The sequence below is a fragment of the Vitis vinifera genome, chromosome 12, assembly GCF_030704535.1.
Source record: "Vitis vinifera cultivar Pinot Noir 40024 chromosome 12, ASM3070453v1".
NCBI lineage: Eukaryota > Viridiplantae > Streptophyta > Magnoliopsida > Vitales > Vitaceae > Vitis > Vitis vinifera.
This window is the reverse complement of record NC_081816.1, coordinates 24,473,377-24,499,990: the sequence shown is the minus strand read 5'-3', so window position 1 is coordinate 24,499,990 and position 26,614 is coordinate 24,473,377. Positions and strand designations below refer to the sequence as shown.

At 34.4% G+C, this 26,614-nt stretch overlaps 1 non-coding gene across 1 annotated transcript; it reads right to left on the bottom strand.

The window, feature by feature from the left end:
* Window positions 1–15,525: 15,525 nt before the first annotated feature.
* On the bottom strand, window positions 15,526–21,025 carry LOC104881026 (uncharacterized; the record flags this gene model as incomplete). Its single annotated transcript, XR_009467023.1, has 4 exons — window positions 15,526–16,134; window positions 16,565–17,764; window positions 19,125–19,434; window positions 20,894–21,025. It is a non-coding gene; the product is annotated as an uncharacterized LOC104881026 (transcript).
* Between the last annotated feature and the right edge of the window lie 5,589 nt (window positions 21,026–26,614).

Sequence of the window (26,614 nt, the reverse complement as noted above, 5' to 3'; positions counted from 1 at the left end):
AAAAGATACATAAATAAATTAGAGATTCAGAGGATCAAACCACAATGGCGGCTATTGTTGGCATCAGTGAACTCTCCATGTGGGTTCCTGGTAGTGGTATTAGCTTATGGAGGGCCAATGATGGAAACTAAGGAAGGTAATGGCCGATGATGGAGTTTGAGGTGGTTATTTGTTGGATTCTTCCAGTTTAATTTTTGGTGTGTGGGATTCATGAAAACAAGGGTTTCAGAGTTTCTCGAGAATGATGTTTGAAGGTGATGCTAGTGTTGTTATTGCACTTTCTCGGTGAAAAATCGATTGTAGCTTGCCAATGAAGTCATCAAACAACTTACCAGTGGAAGTTTCTGTGTGGGTATCGGGTTGAGGATGGAGTTTGTGGCTAGTGGTTATTTCATTTAATGGGTGAAAAATGGATTAAATATATAATGAAAAGAAGATGACGCTTCCTATAAGCGCCCAAGATGACCAAACATGCTACAATGATGCTTCAAAATGCGCCATTATTTAGAAATGTCATCATCTCTCTCCATAAAACGCCAAAAATATGCCTCTTGCCCCAAGCGCCAACATTAACTAGTTATATTGATAAACAATGACACTTTTTAAAAGCGATGTGAAATCAAGCGTCATTAATTTGATTTTTTGTACTAGTGCCCATTTTATGGTTAGATTAAGACCTAAGCCCTTAGTGGGCTTAAGTCACTTGAGCTTAGTTATGGAACCCTACAAATATCCTTTTAGGGGTTAGGGTTTCTAATCACTTTTGTGAGAGTTGTGGACCTGCATTTTTCATATGATGCATTCTTACTTGATAGCAAGACTTACTCTTTATTGGTGAGAAGTTGTCTTTAGAAAAGGTTTGGAGTCACTACTTATTTTTATTTATTTTTAAAAGGTAAACAATATAAAAAAGAAAACCCTAAATTTGACTCCTTAAAAAGGAAAAGCATGTTTACGAAAACCGAGTCTAGGTTTGGAAGTCAGGTTACTCATTAGGAAGGTACCAAAGGTAGCACCTCTTTAAGCCCTAAAGAATAGATATCTACTAATCAAGTTAAGGTAACTATGACAATTAATTAGAAAATCATGGATATCAAGGATTGAGAGATAAAACAAAGTATAGCAAAACAAAACAGAGTAAGGAAATGTATAACAAAATGAGGAGAAAGAGGAACATACCTTAGTAGCTAGCCAAACACTTTTATACAAAATAGGATCAGTCCATAAGCAATAATAACAAGTATAAAATCTCATGCATATCTCAAATCACAAAGCAAAGAAATGATAATTGAGATTGAACAAGTACAATTTTTAAAAATGGCGACAAGTGAAGGTCTCATAGATGTAGGGCCTCACCAATGCCCAAGTTAATTTACATGGATTAATCCACAACCCCTGTTTTCCAATGATCATTGAGAAAAGACCATAAAAAGTTGGAGAATATTCCATTATTTTTGGAATTGTAAGACTTGTTTATGTGATTAAAAATCGATAAAATAATAAAAATCAAATAAAATCATGAAAAATGCATGCTAAAAGAAAAATGGTAGTATTGTGCACTTGAAGAAAGAAGATTATGCACTACAATGAGGAAAAGCATGCAAAAATTGCACACCTAAGAGTTGTGCACCTAAAGGAGGGCAGGATTTAGGGTGTATGCATAAGGTTTGTGCACTAAGGGACACCAAACATGCATAAGAGTATGCACTAAGAGAAGAGCGCAAAGAACAAATTGTGTACTGTCACGAAGATGGAAAACACACTTAAATAGTGCACTGAAGGAAAAGGATTATGCATAGAGTAATGCACACTAAAAGAGAGAGGGTGTGCTCAAAATAATGTATTAAAAGGGGTTGGGCTGCACATGAAGATTGCACACTAAGGAGATCAAACACTAGGTTAATGCATAAGGTTGCACACTAAAACCTAGGAAAAGTGTACTAAAAAATAGCATACCCAAGAGAAATGCACACTGAGCATTGTGCATTGATGGAAAAAGAATGTGCATAGGAATTGCATGCATTAGAGAAGAGTACACACTTAAAGACTACACATCAAAAGAAAGTTGAGTTTGTGTAAAAAAAAAATATATATATATATACACACATTAAAGAGAATTACACCTAAGCAATCGCAAAGACATTGTGCAATAAAAGGATTATGTACCAAGCATGTGCAAAAGAGAGCATGTAATAGTGCACTGAGGAACTACGTTGCGCACCTGGATAAGGGAAAAGAGAATGTGCACTTTGCATTGCACACCTAAGCGTACATAGAGAGGACACCTTCATATTTAGTAGAACTTGCACATTGAAAAACAAATTGCGTACACATAAGGAAAAAAACACTTTAGGAAAATGGTCATCGTGCGTACAATGATTGCACACTAAAGGGACCTAGATAGTGTGCGTGCTAGGAGATTGCATACTCAAGAGAAATGTACAGAAGGTGTGCAAACCAAAAAAGCAATGGAGTAAAAACACAACCATCTGCGTAAAATGGAGCGAAAAAACGCATTAATAGACATGAGCAATGACGAAGAAGTTGGGCCAAGGAGCACTGCCAGGTCCACACAACAAGAGAAATATGCACTTCTAGATGCATGGAACATGAGCAAAATACCAAAAGAACCAAAGCAAAGTGGACAAGCACTAGCGCAACACAAATAAAAGACAAAGACTAAAAAATGTGCAAAACCTAATGCGCAAATACAACAAAATAGAGCATGAGATATGTAGGCCTAGTGCATATTTTCAAGCTCTATAGAGGTATTGTTGCAAATAAGAAACTATAAAAAAACTAGTTGCAAATGAGTAGCTTCAAAATATGAGCTAATTGGTGCACAAACGAACCACAAATAGAGAAAAACAAAGAAAATAAGGAAGAAACCAAAATCGAACAAACAAGCAAATAACAAAGCCTCATATCATGATCAATGGGCTTGGAAATGGGTAAGTTAACTAGAAAGCTTCAAAACAAAAGCTGAAACAAGATTCAAGATGGAAATAACCGGGGTGAAACATATTCATCCTTATTCCCAAACTAAACTAAATAAAAAAAATATGTCCTCATGGTCTCGACTGCTTCCAATCAATGGAAAAGGTGAGCGCGCTACCACCTTGGAAAAAGGGGGCAATAGAGAAATCGTTATAAAATGAGAGACTAAGGCAAAATAAGTGGAAGATTAGGATACGACCTACCACTTCTGTTGTCTCAAAAGCTGCCTCTTAGCGCCCAAAAACTTGAAAATGGATAATTCATCCTGCCTCAACCCGATGGCTACCTTACCGGATAAAGATAGACGGATTAAGAGGCATTGTGAGGGCTTCCCTCCATGTGTCCTTCCCAGACTCAAAACCTTTTGGCCAACCAAGGCAGACATATAACTCGTCTGGGATCACTTCGTCTGGACTAAGATAAGTTATGTCTAACACTAGAAGTGAGAAGTTTTCCTTCTTCCACATTGCCAAACGAAATGAACAAACCAAGCCGGCTAGACCTTTCAGACAAGCAAATCAATCCAGTCAAGTCCTCAGGATTTTTGACATGTGTGGCTAACCATGCCTGATGTCTAAGCACCGACCTAGACTATTGATGTCTGAGCGCAGGACTAGCCGCCTGATGTATGAGTGACAACCTAAACGCATGATGTCTGAGCGACGGACTAGGCGTCATTTACACCCAAAAGTCAATTAATTGTTACACACAATTCCAGATATTGGCAAACTAAATGGACAGTCAGCTACACGGTTCGAGATTTTGGCACGACAGTCAGTAGCTCTTACTTAATGTGATTGCCCAGTCCACGCAACAGTGACGACATTGACAATTCACGCAATCATCATTATAAGAAAGACTATAATGCATAATCATCGTTATAATGATGGTGTCATCAACTCTATATAAACCCCTCAAGAAGTGCGAACAAAGTACACATGTTCATTCTCTCCCACAAAAATAGTTAGAGCTATCCTCATTTGACTTAAACTTCGGAGGGGTGTGCCCGGACCACCCATCCAGACATCTTTCTGTGTAGGGAAAAAGTTCGTTTGACTCCAATGAAGCTAGACGAATTCCTCAAGAAGCACAAACAAGGGAAGAAGTTCGTCTTACTCTAGTGAAGCTAGAGGGACCTGACTCCAATTGGCTCAACACCAACAAAACCCAAGTAAAATTCTTTTTTTTTTTTTAAGCATATTGGTTTACCATGGTTATTTAGATTTTATTGGGAAGTTTCATAAATAAATATAAAATAAAATTTTAATTCTAAACCATGCCCCTACGCTCCTACATAAGATTACAATACTACTAATTCAACACTTGAAGGCACGTGTGTTAGCAGTTGCTTGACACGACTTCTTTTACGCACCTGGAGCTTCACACTTTCTGGACCGTAAATATGAATAATAATTTTCTCCAATGTAACAACATTTTCAATAATCTGCTTGAAAAGCTCAATAACCATTACTATATATACCATTCAATCAAATAAGGGATGTCAATGCATTGATCATAACCATTACTATTAATTGGGTGTTTCTTTTGACAACATTAACCGCTTATATTAAAGGCAAGTGTATTACAATAGCTGATGATATATCCTAACAATTGTGGATAGGTGGGGAATGAATACCATCTATAAAAATGACAACATCCACCTACAACACAAATCTCTGCAAGTTGGGCCAATTCTTTATCATGGCAATAAATCCAAGGAGACAATCATTAGCCATTCTATTCACAACCAATGCAAATTGTTTGAGGTTTTTTAATTTTGACAATAAATAATTGTGAAACCAAGGTTTGGTTAATCTCAATTTTGATGATAACAAAACAAGGTTTAAAACTAATAATTATATTTCAAGTGTGATTAGGCAAGAAGATTTCCAAAATGGCAATCACAAAGACAAATCAAGTCAAAAAGAAATCATTAAGAAGAAGAAGACTTCAAAGAGAAGTGTTTTTCAAGACCCAAACTTCATAAGATCTCTTTGTAAGGTTGTTGGTGCACTAGGATTTTCATGTATTACATTTTTTACTTATGCACCAAAATCATCCAAGAGTTATTTTGTTTAAAATATTTTAAAATTAGATGATTTCATGTTTTCAACTAAAACCTTGTGTCAAATGTTTTCCAAACTTCTTTAAAAGGTTTTAAGTTGAAAAAGTTGATTGTTGAGCCAAAAAGGCTCAACCGGTTGAACCGGATGAGGAATCGGTCGACCCCCAGCTCAATCGGTTGAGGGGTGCAAAAAAAAAAAACTTTATCTCTCTTCCAAAACGGTTGTTCAACCAGTCAAGTTGAACCTCAACCCATTAAGGTTGAACCTCAACCGATCGACCCCCACCTCTACCAGTTGAGGTCCGATCAAGGAGCGGTCGAGGTCCAACGGTCACCTGTCAAGCATTAAATACTAACGACTAGTCAATCAGTTAACCCCCAACTCGATTGGTCGAATCCCCAATGGCTAGTTTGACATTTTTCCTCTATAAAAAGGCCTCAATCTTCATTGTTTCATGAGCTTTACCTTCTAAAACATTTCTTGAATATATTTGAGCCTTGGGAGAGTGTTTTTTAGTGTTCCATTATTCTAAAACTTGCGTATCTTTAGTACACCATTCAATCTTAGTTTTCTTATATCATCTGAGTCTAAAGTTTTGTATTAGGATTTTGTGAAATTATTTGTATATCTTTGAGAGGAAGAATCTAAGTGTGATGTATCACTTAGGAATTCTCAAGTGTGAGGTATCATTTGAGGGGTTGTTCAAAAGTGAGGTATCTCTTGAAGTTTGTAAAGGGTGCTTGGAGCCAAAATTTCAAGAGGATGGATTGAAACCATAATCCAATTGTATTACTTGAAGGCTAGTTTGGAAGCCTTAAATTAGTGGAACCTCAAGCTTGGGATGGAAGTTAGAAGAGAGTGGATGTAGGTCGGGTTGCGTCGAACCACTATAAAAATATTGTGTTTGCATTCTCTCTTCCCTACTATTTTACATTATATGCAATTGTTTTTATATTGTTTTATTATATATTTGCATATAATTGTCCCTTGCATTCATACAATTTAAATTTGCAAAAAGAGACCATCACCTTATTCACCCCCTCCCCCCCCCCCCTCCCCTCTAGGATGATTACCTTATATTGGATTAGCCTATTTTTTCTAACAATAATCCCTCAATCTTTCTTGAAAAACCAAACCATGGTTAAGGCGAAAACATATATACGAAAACAAACAGATGAGAAACCTGGAAACTAACCTATCTCTTATGATCAATTATCAATTGAAGAATCTCTAGCTGAGGAAGACAACATGAAAGCTTAAGACGCATAACCTTTCAAACTGTATACTCGCATAAAGATTAATCAATACCTCAACAAGTAGCAGCACATTCTTAAGAAGCATCTTTGGCAACTCTCCATCATAAGTAAATGAAACAAGGTTTGTGGCACAAATCTCAATGGTTTTAACACCCCAACATCCTACTACCTCTAAGTACCTCAACATGAGAGATGGACCAACAACTTTTAAATTTATCAAAACACGATTTTCATGCAGAAATAATCATTCAAAAATGAGACAATTGGATAAAAAGTATTCAACAGCTTCATCACCCACACCCATGACCTTCAATGATAAAGTCTTGAGGAACTTAAACCCAACAAACATACAAGGGTTCATGTTGCAAGAGTTCTTCAAACAAGACCCTAATGCACTTAATCCCAATAGTCGATATGGGAATGTATAGTGTTCGAGAGGAGACCGCCGTCGATTATAATTTAACAAGTTGAACTCAATCGCAGTAACTCTATTTGATAATGAAAACTCAACCCATCCATCAATATGAAAGCTAGATTTCTTAGTCAAGTAAAAAAACAATTCTGAATTCATCTATGTTCAGGCCTCTATACTGTGCCAACACACGAGAAACCCAATTAATATATTTGGACTACCATCTAGGAAGTAAGTCTTACCCTATGTTTCCCACAACATCAAAATTGAGAACTGAAATATAAGTCCACAGGTATCTCCATCGCTTTGAAAGAAAACAAGTCAGTGCGGCTTCCCTAAGTGTCACACGAGATAGTATTGAAACAAGAATTTCGTTCGGTAACTTGCTTATCCGATCTTCCCCCTGATCAAATATACACTACAAGGTTACAAAATTGCGAAATTAATCAACAGATTTCTATTGTTAAAATTATGAATCTCCAGTACCTTCGATAGTGTTAGAAGTCGTGCCATTTTCCTCCTCTCGAGGCGATGCATACGTTCCATCAGAGACTACAATTGACAAAAACAAATTCGAAGGAAAACTATTATAGTTCCAACTTCAAGATGGAAAATTTTGAACTTTTTTCTTTAATTTATTAGCAATATAAAACCACAGATGAATCTCATCTCCGATAACATATCATGCACATGTTATTAAATCAATCACAAGTTTCTAATTCTTTTTAATGTCTTTCACAAATCTTTATTATTTCTCTAATAGATATTACACCACTCTCTAACCATATTTCTTATTGAAATTTTGCATAATCTAATTATCATTATGAATAGGAAAATACCATGCTGATAAATAATAAAAGGGCATGAAATTTGGAAACAATAAAAAGAAAAAGTAAAAAAACACCGATTTATTGTTCTCAAAATTTTCCCAAGAAACTAATAAAAAATTACAATCACATAAAAAATCATATGAGACCCACATGATTACTACTCAAAAAGTGCTATTTTGTAGCTTGTAATTAACTCTTTTAAACACTCTTGAGTAGTAATTATTACCTTTTAACTCAATTGACATGTTAAGGACCCTTGCAATCGTTTCTAATCAAATTGTGTTAAGTTTTGGTGTTTTTGATAGCTTTTAGCTACACCAAAGCAATCCAAGAATGAGGGAGAGCTGTATATAGTTCATGGCAAAGCTTTTGGAAGCTCAAATTCATGAAGAACCAAGCTTTGGAGCTCCATAGCCCTTTGCCAAAGTCGTTCAAAGTATGCAAGGAAAGAATAACGGAGAGAAGAAAAACAGAGGACAGCAACTTCAGTCTTCTTTTGCACTTTTGGAGCACTTCCCGAAGTCCATTTTCTACATGCTATATACCATTTCAAAGCCCAGGAAGTCAAGAATCCAAGGCTTCAAACGGTGTACAAATTGGAGCTGAAATGAGGAAGATATGACCTTCGTAAGACAACTGCATCCAGCTGAAGGACAAATTCGCATCTTGCGAATTTGGAACTCCAACGTGCGAAATTAAAGCCTACCTTGCGAAATGAAAATGGAATACAGCCGCACAGTCACAGAGAAGCCCAACTTGCGAAAGTGATTTTGCAACTTGCGAACTTGGAGCTCAACGTGCGAAAATGGATTCCAAGTTGCGAAATCAACTTGCGAGATTTTCGCAAGTCACCATGCAATGTGCGAAATCTACATGCGAACTGGGATATTTGTGCACCGACTCTTTTAGATCTTTTCTTCAGATATTTTTGTATAAATTTCCATTCTTCTCCTTGTAATCCACCAACCATAAGATTTCTTAGCTAGGAAGGTTGGAAAAACTTCTCTATATATATTCCCTTGCATCCATTGTAAAATATATAGATATATAAGTATGTAGAATCGATCAATATATAGAATATACAGAGCCTTGCTCTGTTTTTCCTTCTCTTTCATTTTCATTTTCTTGCTAGCCAAACATTCTCCGAGATGTTTTCTTAGAGGATGAGTGGCTAGGATTTTTGTTTCTTGGGTGAAGGAAGCTAAGTAAGGTTCCGGCTACATAAGTGTGAGATTTTGTTGTTTCCGTTTTTAATGAAGAGAAAGTGTGATCCGTTTTTGGTTTTTATATTTTTAGTTAACTAGGATTACCATGAATAGTCAATACTTGGTAAGCTTTCGGATTCCATGGATTCTTATTGCTTGCAATCTTGCTCCATGGAGGTCTAATTGTTATCTCTTGTTCGCTTGTGAAGGATGATCCGATGGTAAGGATCACCTTGAATGGCAAATACTAGGTGAGAGGTACGAGCCATTGCAAGGTGTATCAGTGAGAGGGATTTAGAGTTGAAACCATTAATGACAAGCATCTGTATCACACCGGTTCGGGAAATAACTATAGGTTAAATTCCGAATGTGAGGAAAAGATTCAAGTGACCGGAATCTCCCTCTTTGTAGTTGGCACCTGATCCTAGTAACCTGAGATCCCAAGAAACACCTTTCTTTCTAATTTCTTTCTAGTTAATTTTAGTTACTCTATGTTAGGTTAGCTTAATACCATCCGTTTTCATTCAAACTTATGTCTTCTTTTAAAGCTAACAAAGAAAAGAAAAAGCACCAATTCAGTTTTTGAACTAATATCAATTGCGAAGTGAAAACCCATCTCTGTGGACGATCCTAGAGTCACTATACTATGCTAGCTAAATGCTACCCCAGTATACGGTGAAATAGGTTTATAAATTTTGTTGATTACTCCCGTCTGAGGATTGAGATCAAAGCACATCAATTGAGTTGAATCAATTGGAACACCAATCGGGCACAAATCACCACATAATATAAATATTGCAATATATAAAAAATATTAATATAAATAAAATATGATTTCATATATCCTTGATCAAATATCATCTTATATAGTGTAGTATTTTGTTTATTTATTAGACTGCAAATTATTATAGATATATTTATATATTAGAAAATAATTCATTTTAGTTTATTAATTATATACACATTAAAATATTTTATAACACCCTCCTAAAATAAAAATAAAATAATAAAAATAATAATCAACTAACAGAATATAATAATGAGGTGACATATAATATTTATATGTATTACTTAAATATAATATATTACATATTATAACATATACGTAAAATTGTTATTATTATTACATATCATAATTATATATATAATAAATTTTTATGTATTATCTTTCATGATACAATGTGGATTCTTTTAACTTGGGGTTACTCTCAAATTCCTTCTATTTAACTTGGGGTTACAACCTAAATTCTCTAAAAGACTCTATACAAAGACTATTTATAAAAATTTACAAGAGACTTCTAGAATCTCTCTAGATAGCTCCACACTCTTTCCTTGTTTTCCACCTTAATGTAGAGATGTGTGGACATCTCTACGTTTCTCTAAAATTTTCTATAGTTGTCCATTAGTGTGAATGACTCTAAGAGGTTTCAAACACTTATTACAAAAGAGACATGACAAATAACTAAACAAAAGGATCCTAGAGACTTATTACTAAAGAATGCAAGGTGAGAGAAAAATGATTAGGAGACTATATGTGCGAAATGACAAAATGGAGGGTCTACAAGAGCCATTTTCTACTTCTAGAGAGAAAGGACCAAAGCTTCCTCCCTTTCAAAGACCCACATTTTGAAGTGCTTAGATCATAGTTAGAGCTGTTGGGTAGAAGATCTTGGATATATATATATATACGAGACTCCTAAATACTCTAACATTTTGAAATTGATTTTGGAACATCCGAATCAAATATATTATTTTCTAAATCTAGATCCTTGGTTGTTAGAAAATGTATATTTGCTTCCATTGTTGGATCTAGTTGCTTAAGGGAAAGTTTCATGCACCTAACCGGAGTTTAGTGTTGGGATTGAACCCCTAAAAGCAAAATATGATATAACAAAGTCAAACTTGACTATTGTCTTATTATCTCTTTTATGCAATTGACATTGATTTGAGCATTTAGCCTATTTCTCTTACATTGTACATGATTTGGGTGAATTAAGAATTGCATAGAGGATCCAAATCATGAGTTCCTTGTACGTAGATAAGTTGTCCCCAATCAGTTTATGGATTTGAGCAATCCAATAGAAATTGTAGTGAATTACCTTCTAATTAGATAGATGGATTGCATTGACTGTTATGATAGATTTTTCATGGTAAGTACACTAGTGTATATGATGCACATGAGACAGGACATATAGTAAATCATGACGTAAGATAATTAATTGACATGATTCACCAAGCTATTGTACTGTATGGACCCTCAACTTGGAGAGGATATTGCATTTGTACTAAGATCAACAAAAGACTTTGACATATGAGTGGGAGCCTAAGGTGGTCATATATTTCTTACAAATTGGCTTACTATTGATGAAGACTTGTGACAATATGTATTCTCAATAGAGACACCATAATATCTCATGGGTTTGAGACAACGTGTCCCATTCGGTGATCCAAAGGACATGTAATAATGAAATTTGTGGCCGTAGTAATTTCTTTTTGTGGAATTTGACATATGCTTCTTGGTGATAGAGTATGTTAGTTTATCACATAATAAGTAGGTTCTCTAATACAAAGATGGGAAAGGTAATCTTGATAGGTAATAACACTACCTTATTAGATTACAAACACCGGTTCATAAGGAGTCTATATGTAGTGGATAATAGGTCATAGACCTAAACTTTGTCTCATTGTTTATTTACTTACATAGAGTATTGAAGTACAGTTGATTATTTGCAGTGGAATGTTGAATTAACTTCAAAACTGTATTATGAGAAAGCTAGTACTGCTATCAGTCTTAATGGTTGAGCTCATATACCATATTAACATAGTTTATAAGGGTTGGATTGACTCTAAGTTCACTCTTGTGCATAAGGGCATTTTGGTAATTACATAAAGTTGCACAAAGGATAATGAACAATGTTTCTTAGTTAGGCTAATTGATTCATTTATGGTCTTGGGTGGTTAATTATTCAATTATAACTCATTTTTTTGTACATTAAGTGACTTATGCCTTGGTAAGCTCAAGTCACTCAAGTTTAGTAAGGGAACTCTGTAAATATACCTTAATTGTTAAGGTTAGGTTTTCCATGACTCTTGATAGTCATCTTTTAAATCCATAGAGAGATAGAGCCTAAGTTTCCACCCTTCCAAAGCCCATATTTTGGAGTGTTAAGATCATGGCCTAAGTTATCGGACGAAAAATGCTTGGGCAAAGGAGATCTCTAGACTATTCAGATATGTTCTTCATCACAAGGAATTGATATTGGAATATCCAAATCTATGTATAAGTACTATATCTTTATATCTATAATTAATAATGGTTTTTATTGTCATTTTATTCCATTGCGATAAATTTAGAGATGTCTAGGAATAGATGCATGCACCTTATGAGATCAATGACTTGAGAATGGAGTAATTTGGGGTTTCTAGCACCTAGGATGAGGAATAGAATGATCAAGGGTTTCTTACAACTGTTGGATTCTAATATCGACATTTATCACAATTTAGCGACTTGCATCAAATAGTATATCAAAATGCCCTCATTATCCACAAAAACTTGTCAAGGTTGATTCTATTAAAGATACTATAAAGAGCTCGAGCATTAACCTTATTGGCCTCATTATCCACTTTGTCCAATTCTCGTTTGGGGTTGAGTTCACCAATTCATTTATTAATTCCATATAATTTGAATATCAGTCTCTGTCCAAATTCAATCAAATTCCAAACATATTCCTCTTATATGTTTTAAAAAAACTTCGTACACGGAGGGATAGTTGTTATCAAAGAGGATGGATTGTTTATAAACTATCTCCTTGTTTTGTGGTTCCATGATTTAATATCTTCGTACAAATCAATTTTTTATTTTTTTTTTTTGAGTTTTCTTACTCTTATACCAATTGAGAGTTCAAAATCTTGAATCATAAAACTAAGAAGAGGAAGAGGGATGGTTGAATGGTTTGTCCTTCAATATATGCCCAAAAATTCAATTTTTATATTTATTTTTCAAGTTCTTTGTTTAGTATATAATGAATTGACAAATATAAAGGAATTTCAATCACACAAGGTTATCACAATTGACATGGAAAACCACCTATAAGGCCTTCAAGAGACCTTGCGGATGTTAAAATCGCGAGGTCAATAAACTACAAAGCAAAATTCACTAAATATTAAAAAATAGGTATACAATTTTCCTTGTTAGCTGATACTTACACTACCAATACCCACACCTACTATCACATCTGTAATACAACACTCATTTCTACTTAGAACACTCCTCATCAACTTCACAAAGACCAAAATTGTTCAATATATATATATATACAAACACTAATATACTTGAACTTAAAATAAAAATCAAATTTAAAAAAAATTAAAATTAAGATCTTAAAGAAATTTTGGAAAGTTGTAAAACTGGGCAATTCTATCTTGAATTCTCGACAGCCTAATGCTTAAGCACTAAGAGCACTTGAACAACTCTTATGCTTTAATTAAAATTCCAATTTTTTTTAAAAAATTAAATGCCTAATTTCCTTTTTGCTGAAATACAATACGGAAACTTGTGATGATAAAGTGTAATAGGATGAAAATATTTGAAAAAACGAGACCAACTTTTTTATTTTTTTCTCAAGCAAAAAGATTAAAATGTATTTATTTCATATAAGGAGATTAGTTAATATTTTTAAAAATATGATGATTAAAATACCCTTATTCTAAGGTTTTTATATATTTAAAAGAATAGCTTACTTGTAGTTATTGTTTCTTTCTTTAGTTAATCCACATTTGTGGCTCTTATTTCAAAAGATGTACAGTTTATTTTTTATTTGAAGTTCTTTGGATTTTTGATAATTGTACAACGAATTTAAAATCAAAATTTTAAAATACAGTACATTGAAAAATATTTTCAAATCTATTATAATTTTTGTCACTTTAAAAGGTGTATCTTAAAAAGACATTTTCCATCATTTTTATATCAATGCTATACGTTCAAAAAAAATAAATTTAAATTAAAAATATCTGTTCGAAAGACACCTTCTATAATTTTTATATCAATGGGATACATTAAAAATTTCTGAATTTATATTAAAAGTGTCTCTTCAAAAGATATATTTTACAATTCTACAAAATATAATTTATATTAAAGGTGTCTTTTAAGGAGATACTTTTCACAATTTTCATATCAGTTGCATGGTAAAAAAAAAAATGAATTTATACTAAAGATGTATCCTTAAGAGACACTTTCTATAATTTCACAAAATTAAATTTATATTAAATGTGTCTCTTGAAGAGACACCTTCAACAATTCTCATATCAGCCCTTCATTGAAATAATTGAATTTATACCAAAAGTATCTTCTCAAAAGATACCTTCAATGATTTCACAAAATTAAATTTACAATGAAAGGTTTTCTTTCAAGAGACACTTTTAGTATAAATTTAGCTTTTTCAATAGATGACTAATATAAAAATTATGGAAGATGTTTATTCAAAATATACATTTAGTATAAATTCAATTTTGTAGAATTGTAGAGACGCCTTCAATGTAAATTCAATTTTTCTTCACTGTATGATTGATATGAAAATTGTGAAAGATATCTCTTCAAGAGATAACTTTAGCATAAATTTGATTTTATGGTATTGTGGAAATGATATTTCTTTAGTATAAATTCAATTTTTTTTTTACGTATACAACTAATAAAAAAATTATGAAAAAAAAAATGTCTTTTAAAGAGACACCTTTAATATAAATTCAATTTTATGGAATTATAAAAAATGTATCTTGAAAAAACACTTTTATAGTAAATTTAATTTTTTTTTAAACATGTATCGTTGATATAAAAAATATGAAAAATATCTCTTCAAGAAACACCTTTCAAAGTAGTATAAAAAGTATAGTAGATTTATTAATAGTTTTGTAACTATCATATTTTAAGAATTTTTTTCTAAACTACCATTTTTTAAGAATTAATTTTTAAACTAGCCATAGAAGTTAATAAAACCCTTTTAAAACCCACTTAAAGTCATATATATTTTTTAAGCATATTGATTTTGCCATGGGAAGTTTCATAAATAAATATAAAATAAAAATTTAATTTTAAACCATGCCCCTACGCCCCTACGCCCCTACGCCTCTACTTAAGATTACAATACTATTAATTCAACACCCGGAGGTACTTGTGTTGTCAGCAGTTGCTTGTTGCTTGACACGACTTCTACCCGCCTGGAGCTTCACACTTTGTGGATCGTGAGTATCAATAATAATTTTCTCTAGTGTAACAACATTTTCAATAATCTGCTTGAAAATGTCAAAATCATAGCTATAATTACAATAACCTTCAATTTCCACCACTTTGAAGTACTGATGGCTATACTCGATTGCCTCCCTCAGATCCCTTCTTGCCACTTTTCTCTTTTTATCATGGTCATGGTCTGGATTCTAACTGCAGAATAATATATATATATATATATATATATACACCATTCAATCAAACAAGGGATGTCAATGCATTGATCATAACCATTGCTACGTGCATAAAACAAAGATTCGGGTTTACAGTTAATTGGGTGTTTCTTTTGACAACATCAACCACTTGTATTAAAGGCAGGTGTATTGCAATAGCTCATGATATCCTAACAATTGTGAATAGGTGGGAACGAATACTATCTATAAAAATGTACGCCTCACCATCTAATATGGTTGGCTAGCTCCAACTAAGAACCCCACACAGATAAATATTGAACAGCAAATTAATGACGAATTCAACTAAACAAAATATGACATTTTAATGTGTAGATCCGTCAAAGAAGCCCACAAAAATAGGTCCACCAAAATCATATAGAGGCGTGACTATATATTTCTATGGACATAGACAAGTCCATACAGCATGTACAGATTTCATCATTTTCCCAGCCCTCCTTGACCACAAAAGGCTCAAAGAAGAAAACAGATTTCTTTTTTCTTAAAAAAGATGAAAATTTAAAATGGCATTAGATACCCAGCTCTATAAAGTCAAAACTTTTATACAGAAATGAAAAAATAAAATAAATTTCATTTCATATTTGAAAATAATTTTAGGAAAATGTTGTGATTGAATTTTTTTTCTTTAGAAATTGTAAAATTAATAAATTGCAGTAATATAAAAATATTCTTATATTAACACGTGCTGTCAGATTGTGAGCATATATAGTTTCTGGGATTCACTAAACAAATAAAACAACCATTATTGGATCCCCGCAATCAATCTGCATGCTTACTTAAATCCATAGAAACTTAAGCTTCACCTGAGACCAACTCGGCTCAATAAAACCCGTTGTTGGAGGAGGATAATCAGAGGTTCCAGCGCATCTACTCCAATTCAGAAGAATATCATATCACCTGAGAAACGAAAAAGCCAATTCAATTCATAGAAAGATAACAACAACAAAAACACTACGACATTTTGAATTATGAAACCTAGAAACAGCAATAAAAATCACTCAATCTTTGAAAGATAAATAAATAGAAAATCATATTCTAGTATGGAGTGGGAAAATGCGAGTCCCCACAGAATCACCTGGCAGGGGAAGCAATCCATGAGAGGCTTTAAATATTCTAGTAAAAACTTATGTTTTGGAATGCTTTAATTATTGGGAAGTCTCGTAATTGATTGATAAGGTTTTCATCACCCCCAAGCATAAAGACCAAAGACTAGAGGGTCTCTAACAAAAGGCAAGCATTCCAAAAATGAAATTCAACAATAGCAGACAAGCCTCTTAATTAGCAAGCAGTGCATGAATGATAATTGCTTCAAATCATGTCATAGTACCTACTACAAGAACAGAGTCTACTACCGGGGGAGAATAAACTACATCATAAAACAAATTGGTCCAAGATTCCAACATTCTTCAAAGATAACCCTCTTAGAGGAGCAAATTTCGCAAGGATTTCGGCCTCTCGCTTCAAAGCATTTTTCTTCTTCTGCTCCCATTCTAGCTTTTTAGAGTTTGCAAGCTGAACCTCATGCACAACTTTGGGAAGAGAATCAGCTACCATTCTCTGAGTAGAGATCAACTTAGCTACTTCCTTCTTTTAATCTTGAGGGCAGTACTCAGCTCAGCTCGTCTGGATTGAAGTTTAGCAATTTGATCATCAATTTCTTCTAAGGTTGATAAGCTGGAATTTATATCAACCTGTAGCATGGCAATATCCTCCTTTGATGCATTGTATTCATTCCTTAGTGAAGTAGCCTTGTCCATGCTGGAAGTCAGGTCTGCAAAGAATTTGTTAACTTCCTCTTTGATTTGCATGGCCTCCAAAAAAACCTTACCAGTAACTGGAATTTCTTCAATGAGCTTTAGTTTAGAAAGTTGATCAGCATCAAGGCTAGGATCCTTCTGAAGCTTGGATGACAGCAATGCAAGTTCTTTAAGGTCTTTGGAGGAAACCAAAAGATGGAAATCCATAGCAAGCAAGGAAGAAAGTTTTATTCGAGCCTCAGCAATTTCATCTTCAGAAGCTTGATAATTATCAGTTGCAGATGGGGATAATAGTGCTTCAGGTAGAGGCTGAGCCAGCATATCATCCAGAGAATCGACAAAGTTATCAAAATCTTCAGGAATCATATTGTCTTCTGATCCTTGAGTGAGTTCTGTACAGGGTGCACCACAGGAAACAGGGGAGTTGCAGTCAGCAAGAAGAATACCTCCAGGAGAAATGGGAACTTGGTGGCTAGAAACTTGATCACACTTAAAATCATTGGTACTTCTAAAATCCTGGTTTGTTGGATCACTTGTTTCTGATTCTTTGCTCAGGGAACACAAGTCAATGATGCCTGTATCATCAGCATTGAATCGGGTAAACCATTTCGTAGACTGTCGAGTGCGTGGCCTATATATGGTTGTTACAGGCAATTTAGCTGCTTTCCTTTTTCTTCTGGGTAAGGTGAAAGGGGATTTTTTTCCCACTTCTTGGTCAACTTCCTTTCCTGGCTGAGGACAAACCCATGGAGTGATAGAACTAGGTGTCACTGCAACAAAGATAAGTACGCATGTTCAACACAGACCAGTTATTAAATCACCAGCATTTATCTGAAGGGGAAAATGAACATCAACAGTCAATAGTAACAACTTCTCTTTCAGAGTATAGGGCAAGCCAAAATCAACACTTCTATGGGCCTTTTAACAACAAGGGAGGTCCAAGAACGCTAGACATCCCAAATCTCGAACAACATAGGGGATTTGTGGGAGGAAGTGGTAGATTTATTTAAAAAGAGTACCTCAGAAAGCAATGCTGTACATCACGCAATATTTTGTTCTGTCAACTTGTCGTATAAGAGCAATTGGTTGTTGGCCATCAACAATTTTCACTACAAGTCATGGTAAGAATCAAGAAGTTCCAATTCTCATTTAATGAAACTAAACCTAAGAATTTTGACAGGCCTGGATGATTACATCTTTAAGCTAGAAGGTTCACCAACCTTACACCACCTCTGTAGAATTTGTGGTGAAGCTAAAAGGTGGTGTCGAGGAGACAATTCAAGAAGGTATCTAGACTCAAAGCTTTTGAACCGGGGAAGTTATGGTGCTGGATCCATGTATTGCACTCCTAACATATAAATCAATCCTGTCTAAAGATTTTATAATGTTCACATAATTAAATCATTAAACTTAAATGATATTACATTTGCTTGTGTTCTTTATATCTCAGCAGTACACATATTTTCAACATGCAAACCACATACTTATCATATATATTTTTTTCTTTCCAATATTTTACCGCTAAATCATTGTATCTGTTGACACTTTCCAAGGGTTCGCCTAAAAATCTCCAAGTTTTGCTTCTTATTCCATGATTTTTCCCAATTGATATTGGAATTCCAGTTGAGATTTTAATGAACCTTGACCCTGGATACTTCAATCAATATTTGATACATGACCGTAGGCAGCATAGAGTCTTAACTATGTAGAAAAACCTGATGAAATTAAAAATCAATAATAAGGAGAGACCACCTTTAAAGTTTATGACAGACAAAGGTCATGAAATTACAAAGTTTCATGAATAGCATTCCCTGAAATGACTACAAAGGAACTGTAGTTCTAATAGTTTGATATTTCATGCAAACTTATGGTTAGGGTCCTTAAAATAGTGCAAACTAGAAATAAATAGGAGACCCGAAAACCACTTTTACGTCAATATCCCATGGTAAAACTCTTTAGCATTATGTGGGTAGTTCCAACAAGCCACTCCAAGCTTTCTTTTATCCTTGGCAGGCTCAGAAAATGCAACCTAACTGTAGTAATAGGATCATTTATGTAGCAGCTGTGGATAAAATAGATAAAAGGGAGATCCACCTTATTTTTTAAAAGAAAGAGAAATGGAAAACCAACCTAACTGTTGAAAGGGCTCTGTTTCTTGCATCTGAGCTTGAAGTTGATCGTTGTCAGTCTCTATCTTTTCACATTGATTTCTCCCAAACAATTTAAAATCAAATATATGACTGCCATCATAACGGAAAACCAAAAAGACCCCCTCCTCTAGGGAATTATCTGTCCGAAATCGCTGCCAACCGTTCAGAAAGTACACATCCTTTCCAATTAAGCCTACCTCCACGAGCCAAACTCTCCCAGAAAATTCTCTGAGGATGGCCTTTTCAGGCACAACGCCATTAAAGTGCCCTAAAAAAGCTGTTGGGATGAGCTGATCAATAAAGTAGGCAAGTCAGCGGAAAATAGTCAATCATAATAACAATTAATAATAGATTATGTTTACCAATATTATATGGGATCCCTTTATTTCTATTCTCTTTATTTTCATCATTTCTTGTGGGTTCAAAGATGTACACTGCTGTTGTACATTAAATGATTTCACTTATTGATTTTTCAAGTGGGTATTTTGGTTACCACATGTGTCACCTCTTGCATTCCGAAAATTGTCAAATGTCACTTGAACACTCAACCAAATCACCTTGACATAAAAGTAGCTTTCATTGAGGAGCTCAAAACCTCAAACCGATTGGTTGGGTATTCTTAGGAGAGAAGTCTCCATAGTCAGGACAAAGAACTAGACACTAAGGACCATGTATCCTCAAGGCAAAATGTCGAACTCCAACGTACATGAAGTGGTAAATTACTTGGTGTTGACAAATCGTCACCAGAGGCATATCCAACCCTGATTATCCATTCTTTTCTCTTGACTTTTCTTTCTTTATTTCTTTCTTTCTTGTTTGTTCCATTATTCAATCCGACATCTATGAAGACTACGCAGTCATCTCCTGAAAGCCCCACAACAACATGGTATTCATAACTCCACTAGACAATCTCATCCTATGAATAATGCATGATCTGCCTTTTTATTCTTTTTTCTTTTTTACATAATACTACATTTCCCTATACAAAATGGCTTATGAAATTAAAATTACCCTAATTAAACCTATCAAAACTCAAAAACACATGCCATCATCAAAGTCCAAAATGCCAGTCAAATAAGCAAACAAATTGGAAAATTTACAAATCCTACAATCAGTCAACCTCACAAGGGTAAAGCCACCATGTTTTTAAACATTCAAAGCTACAAACCATGCATTAACCTTTCAAGAGCCCAACAAAGAAAAGGGCAAACAGAGAACCGAGACCTAGAAAATGTGGAATATCTTCTATACAACAAGGGCATCAAAGAGAGCTGATTACCAGTCTGTCCGAGCTGTACTCTGGGAGATACACGTTGCAGAATTCAGGCAACTCTCTTGGTGGTGAACTCATCAGATCAACAACAAAAAAAAAAAAAACACTCCACAAACCAGAGAATAGGTGAGTATATGAGCTAGAAGGGAAACCCTATTGTTTCAGGTCACAAGGTCACACCTACTTATATCAGAAAAAACACAGAGCCATTTGTGAAACCAGAAGCAAGAAAAGCAAGAGACGGCCAGTTGTGTCAGACACAGTGGCCTCATCCTCATCTGTGGCGCGTGGTTGCACTTCCCAATGGGTGATTTGGGATGTAGAGTGTGGTTAACACGAGTGTACAGGTACGTGGTCGGACAATGAAGAATATGGGGGAAACACAAAATGATGAGGTTTTGAGCACAACACGCAACAGGCGCACCACGCATTAGGCGCACCAGGCGGCAGCGGCAGGTATACAAAGGGAAACTTACCTTTAACGTTGCATCGTATCGAAATGGAACGCGTCGCGAAAAACCCCCCTCTTCCAGCTTTGTCAAGAAAGAAGAACGCTTCTTTTTCAAGCCCCTCGTTCCACGACCCAGAGCATCCGAGGACAGCCTGTTTCATGGCTTCTGTCAGTTGACGTTGACCATGACATTATTATTGGTGATCCTCTCAACCACCGAAATTCAAAATCCTCTATAAATAATTCAGGCGCAGCAGGGGCAGGTGCAGCAGGCGGCAGGCGGCAGCTGGCAGGGGCGGCGGCAGGCGGCAGCGGCGAGATGGAAGAAGCGTTTTCAAATTCTTGTATCAATCCTCGTTACCCGTAATGTTTAATTAGAGACGGAGGGCTTCAGAGTAATTTCGGCGCTGCTGGACTGGATTTCGAAATTGAATGTGACGACACGAGATAATGAGAGGCTTTTTGGAGTTTAAAATATCGAGATGGATTTGACGGATGAGATCTTTTGGGAGAGGCGCAGATGAGTGGTTGAGATCGAGAGTTTGGTTTTTGGTTTTTGATAAAAGAGAGGGGTTGTTCTATGGTAACCATTTGGGGTACTACCCACATTAGACCCAATAAAAATATGACATGTGTAAAATATATATCATTAAAAAATTTATAAAAACTTATCAAATTGGTAAAGATGACTTGTTGATGAGAAATAATCACATGCATTTCGTATATATCTAAATATTACAACTTTTTTATAATTTATTATTAAATATAAAATATAATTTGTTATTTAATGCATTACCTAACTCTATCTAAAAAAAGAAAATCTTACCTACTACTCTTATACTCTCACTATTCATATATAAAAAAAAAGATAGTAATTTAATATGAAAATTAAATAATTTCAACTACCAAATTACAAAATATATAAGATGTATTTTGATTAATCAAATTTCAAGATCAAGTTTAAAACTTTTTAAGAGAGAAAATTTAAAATTTGTATTACATGAAGAAGACGAAGGATTTCAAGTGATTACAACTGTCAAATGTAATATTTAACATTTTTTTATCCAAATATAATTGTTATAGGAAGAAATGTGATGTTAAATAACGATTTTAGAATTTTTTATGAGTTTATTATAAAATTTTGTTATCAAATTGTTATTAATATTTTTATATAATTTTTTTTTTGTTCATAGATTAAATTTGAAGATGAAGCTTTATATGTCTTGAAGGATATCAAGTGATTACAAGTGTCAAAAGGTAATATTTGATTTTTTTTTTTTTCCATTTACATATAACTATTGTAGGTAGAAATGTCATGTTAAATAACATTTAAATATGTAATGATTTATAATATCTAGATCTCTAAATTTTTTTCTGAGTTATTTTTAATCAAATTGAGAGTATTTAGTAATTTGTTATGAAATTGTCATCAATATTTTGTAAGAGATGGTACGAACTTTGTAAGAGAGGGCACGAACTTTCTAAGAGATGGTACGAACTTTCTAAGAGATGGTACGAACTTTCGAAGAGAGGGTACGAACTTCCCCACAAACCCAACTTGTTAAAACCTCCACACCACCAGCAAAACCAGATCAAACTCCCATCTCTGCAAGCATCCCATATTTTTCTCCACAATGTGTTTACTTCCCTCACTTTTCCACACCAAAGGTTTCCCAAGAAAACCCAGCCCGCAAAACCCCTAAAACAGCAAGAAAATGCAGCTATAAAGAATACAGATCCAGATCAACTCAGCCAAAACCCACACTCAAGGAAGAAAGAGAAAATACCCATCAACAAAAACGAACAAGCAAACAAACAAAAAATTCACCAAAACCCCTCAACATTATCCAAAAACAACACACAAAACCATAGGGAAGAGGTCATACTAGTTTCAGAGAAGAACAACACTCTTATTACAAGTTTACCGGCAACCTGTAACTTATTTCTTTTTTTTTCTTTTTTTCTTTTTTAAATACATAAGCTAGTTGAACGGTCCAGATTGAACCACCTTCATCCAATGGCCAAAAATGTTTTTTTGGTAGGTACCGAAGTGGTACCGTAGAATTTTCCTTTTTCAGAGAAGAACAACACTCTTATTACAAGTTTACCGACAACCTGTAACTTTTTTTTTTTTCTTTTTTTCTTTTTTAAATACATAAGCCAGTTGAACGGTCCGGATTGAACCACCTTCATCCAATGGCCAAAAATGTTTTTTCAGTAGGTACCGAAGTGGTACCGTAGAATTTTCCTTCAAACAATAGGTACAAAACTTGTCAAAATCAATACATACAATAAAAAATTAACTACAAAAAAAGACAGAGAAAAATGAAAAGTAGTAAAAAAAATCAATATCCAGAAAAAGAAGGGAAATAGAGATAGTAAAGACATATTATTGAGCAGGGTCTTACAGTCTTAGAGTAAGAATGTATTACACTCTTAGCTCAAGCATCTCAACCTTTGAAAAAACTGGGAAAATTCCTTTGTCATTACAGCATATTTGATCAATCGCATTCCATTATGGCTAGTGCTCAACAGCACTTGCCCGATGGAAGTTCTCTTTCATATCAAGCCAAATTACTCCGAGCTAAAAATATCTGGTTGTAGTTGTTTTCCTTATCTCAACCCTATAATGCCAATAAACTTGAATATAGATGAACCCCTTGCACAGTCATTGGGTACAACAATCATCACAAAGGTTACAAGTGCCTGGCTCACAATGGTAGACTTTATATCTCTAAACATGTTAAATTTGATAAGCAATCCTTCCTATTTACTCAATTTAGTGCCTCATCTTTACCCTAGTATAGTCCAACTTCACCCATGTCAATTATGTTCCAGGTGTTGTACCCCCAGTCTCTGCACCTATTATATCATCTTCTACTCAATCCCAGCATGATAGTCCATTCAACAACACTTTTGAGTCTCCCGTGCTACTGACTACTATTAGCTTTATATCTTATTTTTCTTCCCTTCAAAATCCATTACCATTGACTCCTGTAGAATTGATGAATGAGTTGAATGCTCTAATTAAAACTCATCCCATGCTATTGTAGAATTTGGTGTCATGGAGCTTCAACAAATAACAAATTGTTTGAAGGTCTTCAATAGAAGCTGAGTATTGCAGTTTAGCTAATGTAACTGCAGAGATATTGTGGTTATAATGTGGTTACAAAGTCTTCTTGCAGTTCTAGGTGTCCAACAAATGAAGCCACTAGTAGTATGGTATGAAAATTTTAGCACAATACCCTTACTAGTGAATCCAATATTACATTCATAGTGAAAAGTTAAAAGAGTTCCTATCATTTTATTATCCATGATTAAATTTTATTGTCCAGTGAATCCACTAGTATGCTTTTTATAATTTTTAATTACATTAATTTTGCATTATCCAAATATAATTTATATCAAAAGAAACAAACATAATTTAAATAATTAGAAATTTATTATAGCTTATATTGACCAAATTTGTACATATTAGCTTAAATTTAAATTTGGAAAATGCTAAAATTTAATTTCCATAGATATAGTTGTTAGTTTTACACTGCAAAATAATGTTTATTCCAAATCATATGATGTATCAAAAATTCTCAATTTCTCTAATGTTGTCACCTTTAATGAACAAATTGTCTTATGCTTTAAACGTTTGAGTGAACATTTTCAGTTTAACAAAGTTGATAATAATAATCACATAGAACATGTGAACACTACGACAAATACATGACTACACATTGATATTCATAACACATTTCCACAACCTATGTTAAACTAGATATTACAATAAGCAAAACACATGCTACAAAGAAGCCAATAAAGAAAGTGATTACATATGTGTATGAAATATTTTGCAAGGAATGTTGATCATCAACTGCAAATTAAACTTTGGTTTGCTAGCAGATAAACATTCATCACTTCTCTTCCATCTTAGTGCATAGAACACCCAAACTCGAACAACTTCCTCTCTAGAAGTATATGATTTGTAAACATTTCCCTTATAAAGGAGCACATTCTTTGACATTCAGCCCAAGAATCGTACACTCCATGTCTACAACCCATAAACACTACATAGTATGTTTGCTTGTTCGTCATTTGAAGACATAATTGTTGTTGGTTAATTTTGGATAATCAATCAACTAATAACTACTGAAAAATAGAGTATGAAACATATATAATTCACACATGTGTACCACATTGTAGGATAATAATAGTGATGATAAACTACAAAATTTAAAATATAACAAGTAATGTGCAGGATTTAAGATTCGAGGCTTGGGATAGGTAGAACCCAAGTTTAACTAAGGTAGTACCTAAGGTCCCATAAGGTAGTACCCAAGGTAGATTAAGGTGGTACCTAAGGGCTATTAAGGTAGTACCTAAGGTATAGTCTGCAAAAAACCAAAGGTGAACCACTTACCCACACAAGAAAATCACATAATGGCATGGTCTAAGGGTCACAAAGGAAGGTCCGAGGCTTGGGATAGATAGAACCCAACTTTAACTAAGGTAGCACCTAAGGTCCCTTAATGTAGTACCCAAGGTAGATTAAGGTAGTACCTCAAGGCTATTAAGGTAGTACCTAAGGTACAGTCTGTAAAAAACCAAAGGTGAACCACTTGCCCACATAAGAGAATCACATAATGGCATGGTCTAAGGGTCACAAAGGAAGGTCCGAGGCTTGGGATAAGTAGAACCCAACTTTAATTAAAGTAGTACCTAAGGTCCCTTAAGGTAGTACCCAATGTAGATTAAGGTAATACATAAAGGCTATTAAAGTAGTACCTAAGGTACAGTCCGTAAAAAACCAAAGGTGAACCACTTGCCTACATAAGAGAATTACATAATGGCATGGTCTAAGGGTCACAAAGGAAGGTCTGAGGCTTGGGATAGGTAGAACCCAACTTTAACTAATGCAGTACCTAAGGTCCCTTAAGGTAGTACCCAAGGTAGATTAAGGTAGTATCTAAAGGCTATTTAGGTAGTACTTAAGGTACAGTCAGTAAAAAACCAAAGGTGAACCACTTGCCCACACAAGAGAATCACATAATGACATGATCTAAGGGTCACAAAGGAAGGTCCGAGGCTTGGGATAGGTAGAACCCAATTTTAACTAATATAGTACCTAAAGTCCCTTAAGGTAGTACCTATAGTAGATTAAGGTAGTACCTAAGGGCTATTAAAGTAGTACCTAAGGTACAATCCGTAAAATAACAATGCGACTTACAACCTTTTGCACTTGTTAGAGCTTGCTAAGTCCATTGATGTCCAAGGCTCTTTCAAAAACCTGCTACTAAGTAAGCTTTGACATGCCACCCTTTTCTATATTCATACTTTGCCATGGTAAGGCTCTCTTACTCTCGATTAATAAATTTTATACTCTGAAGAAACAATAGCTATTGGAAGTGGAGGTTTTTTATGCTCAAGCCCAAACCCAAATCTACTGTACAAAATAAATTTATTTATCATATGATGGTGAAGTTTTGAGATTAGAGGATCTCAATAGATATGAGAACTTATTCAATATGGTAAAAAGAAATTGCAGATTTGAGACTAGATGTTGATTCTGGCTGCTCATATTCATCGTCTTATCTCAACAATTCAAGCTAGAATGAATGAGTCCTACCTATTAATTCCGAGAGACTCACAACTACACCTCTTCAACCCGACTAGTTACTTAGTGTTCTTATTATGAAGTGCTCCGTTTGGTTGCTGAGATAGTGGAGATAGATTGGAGGTTTTAGGGTTTCTTTTA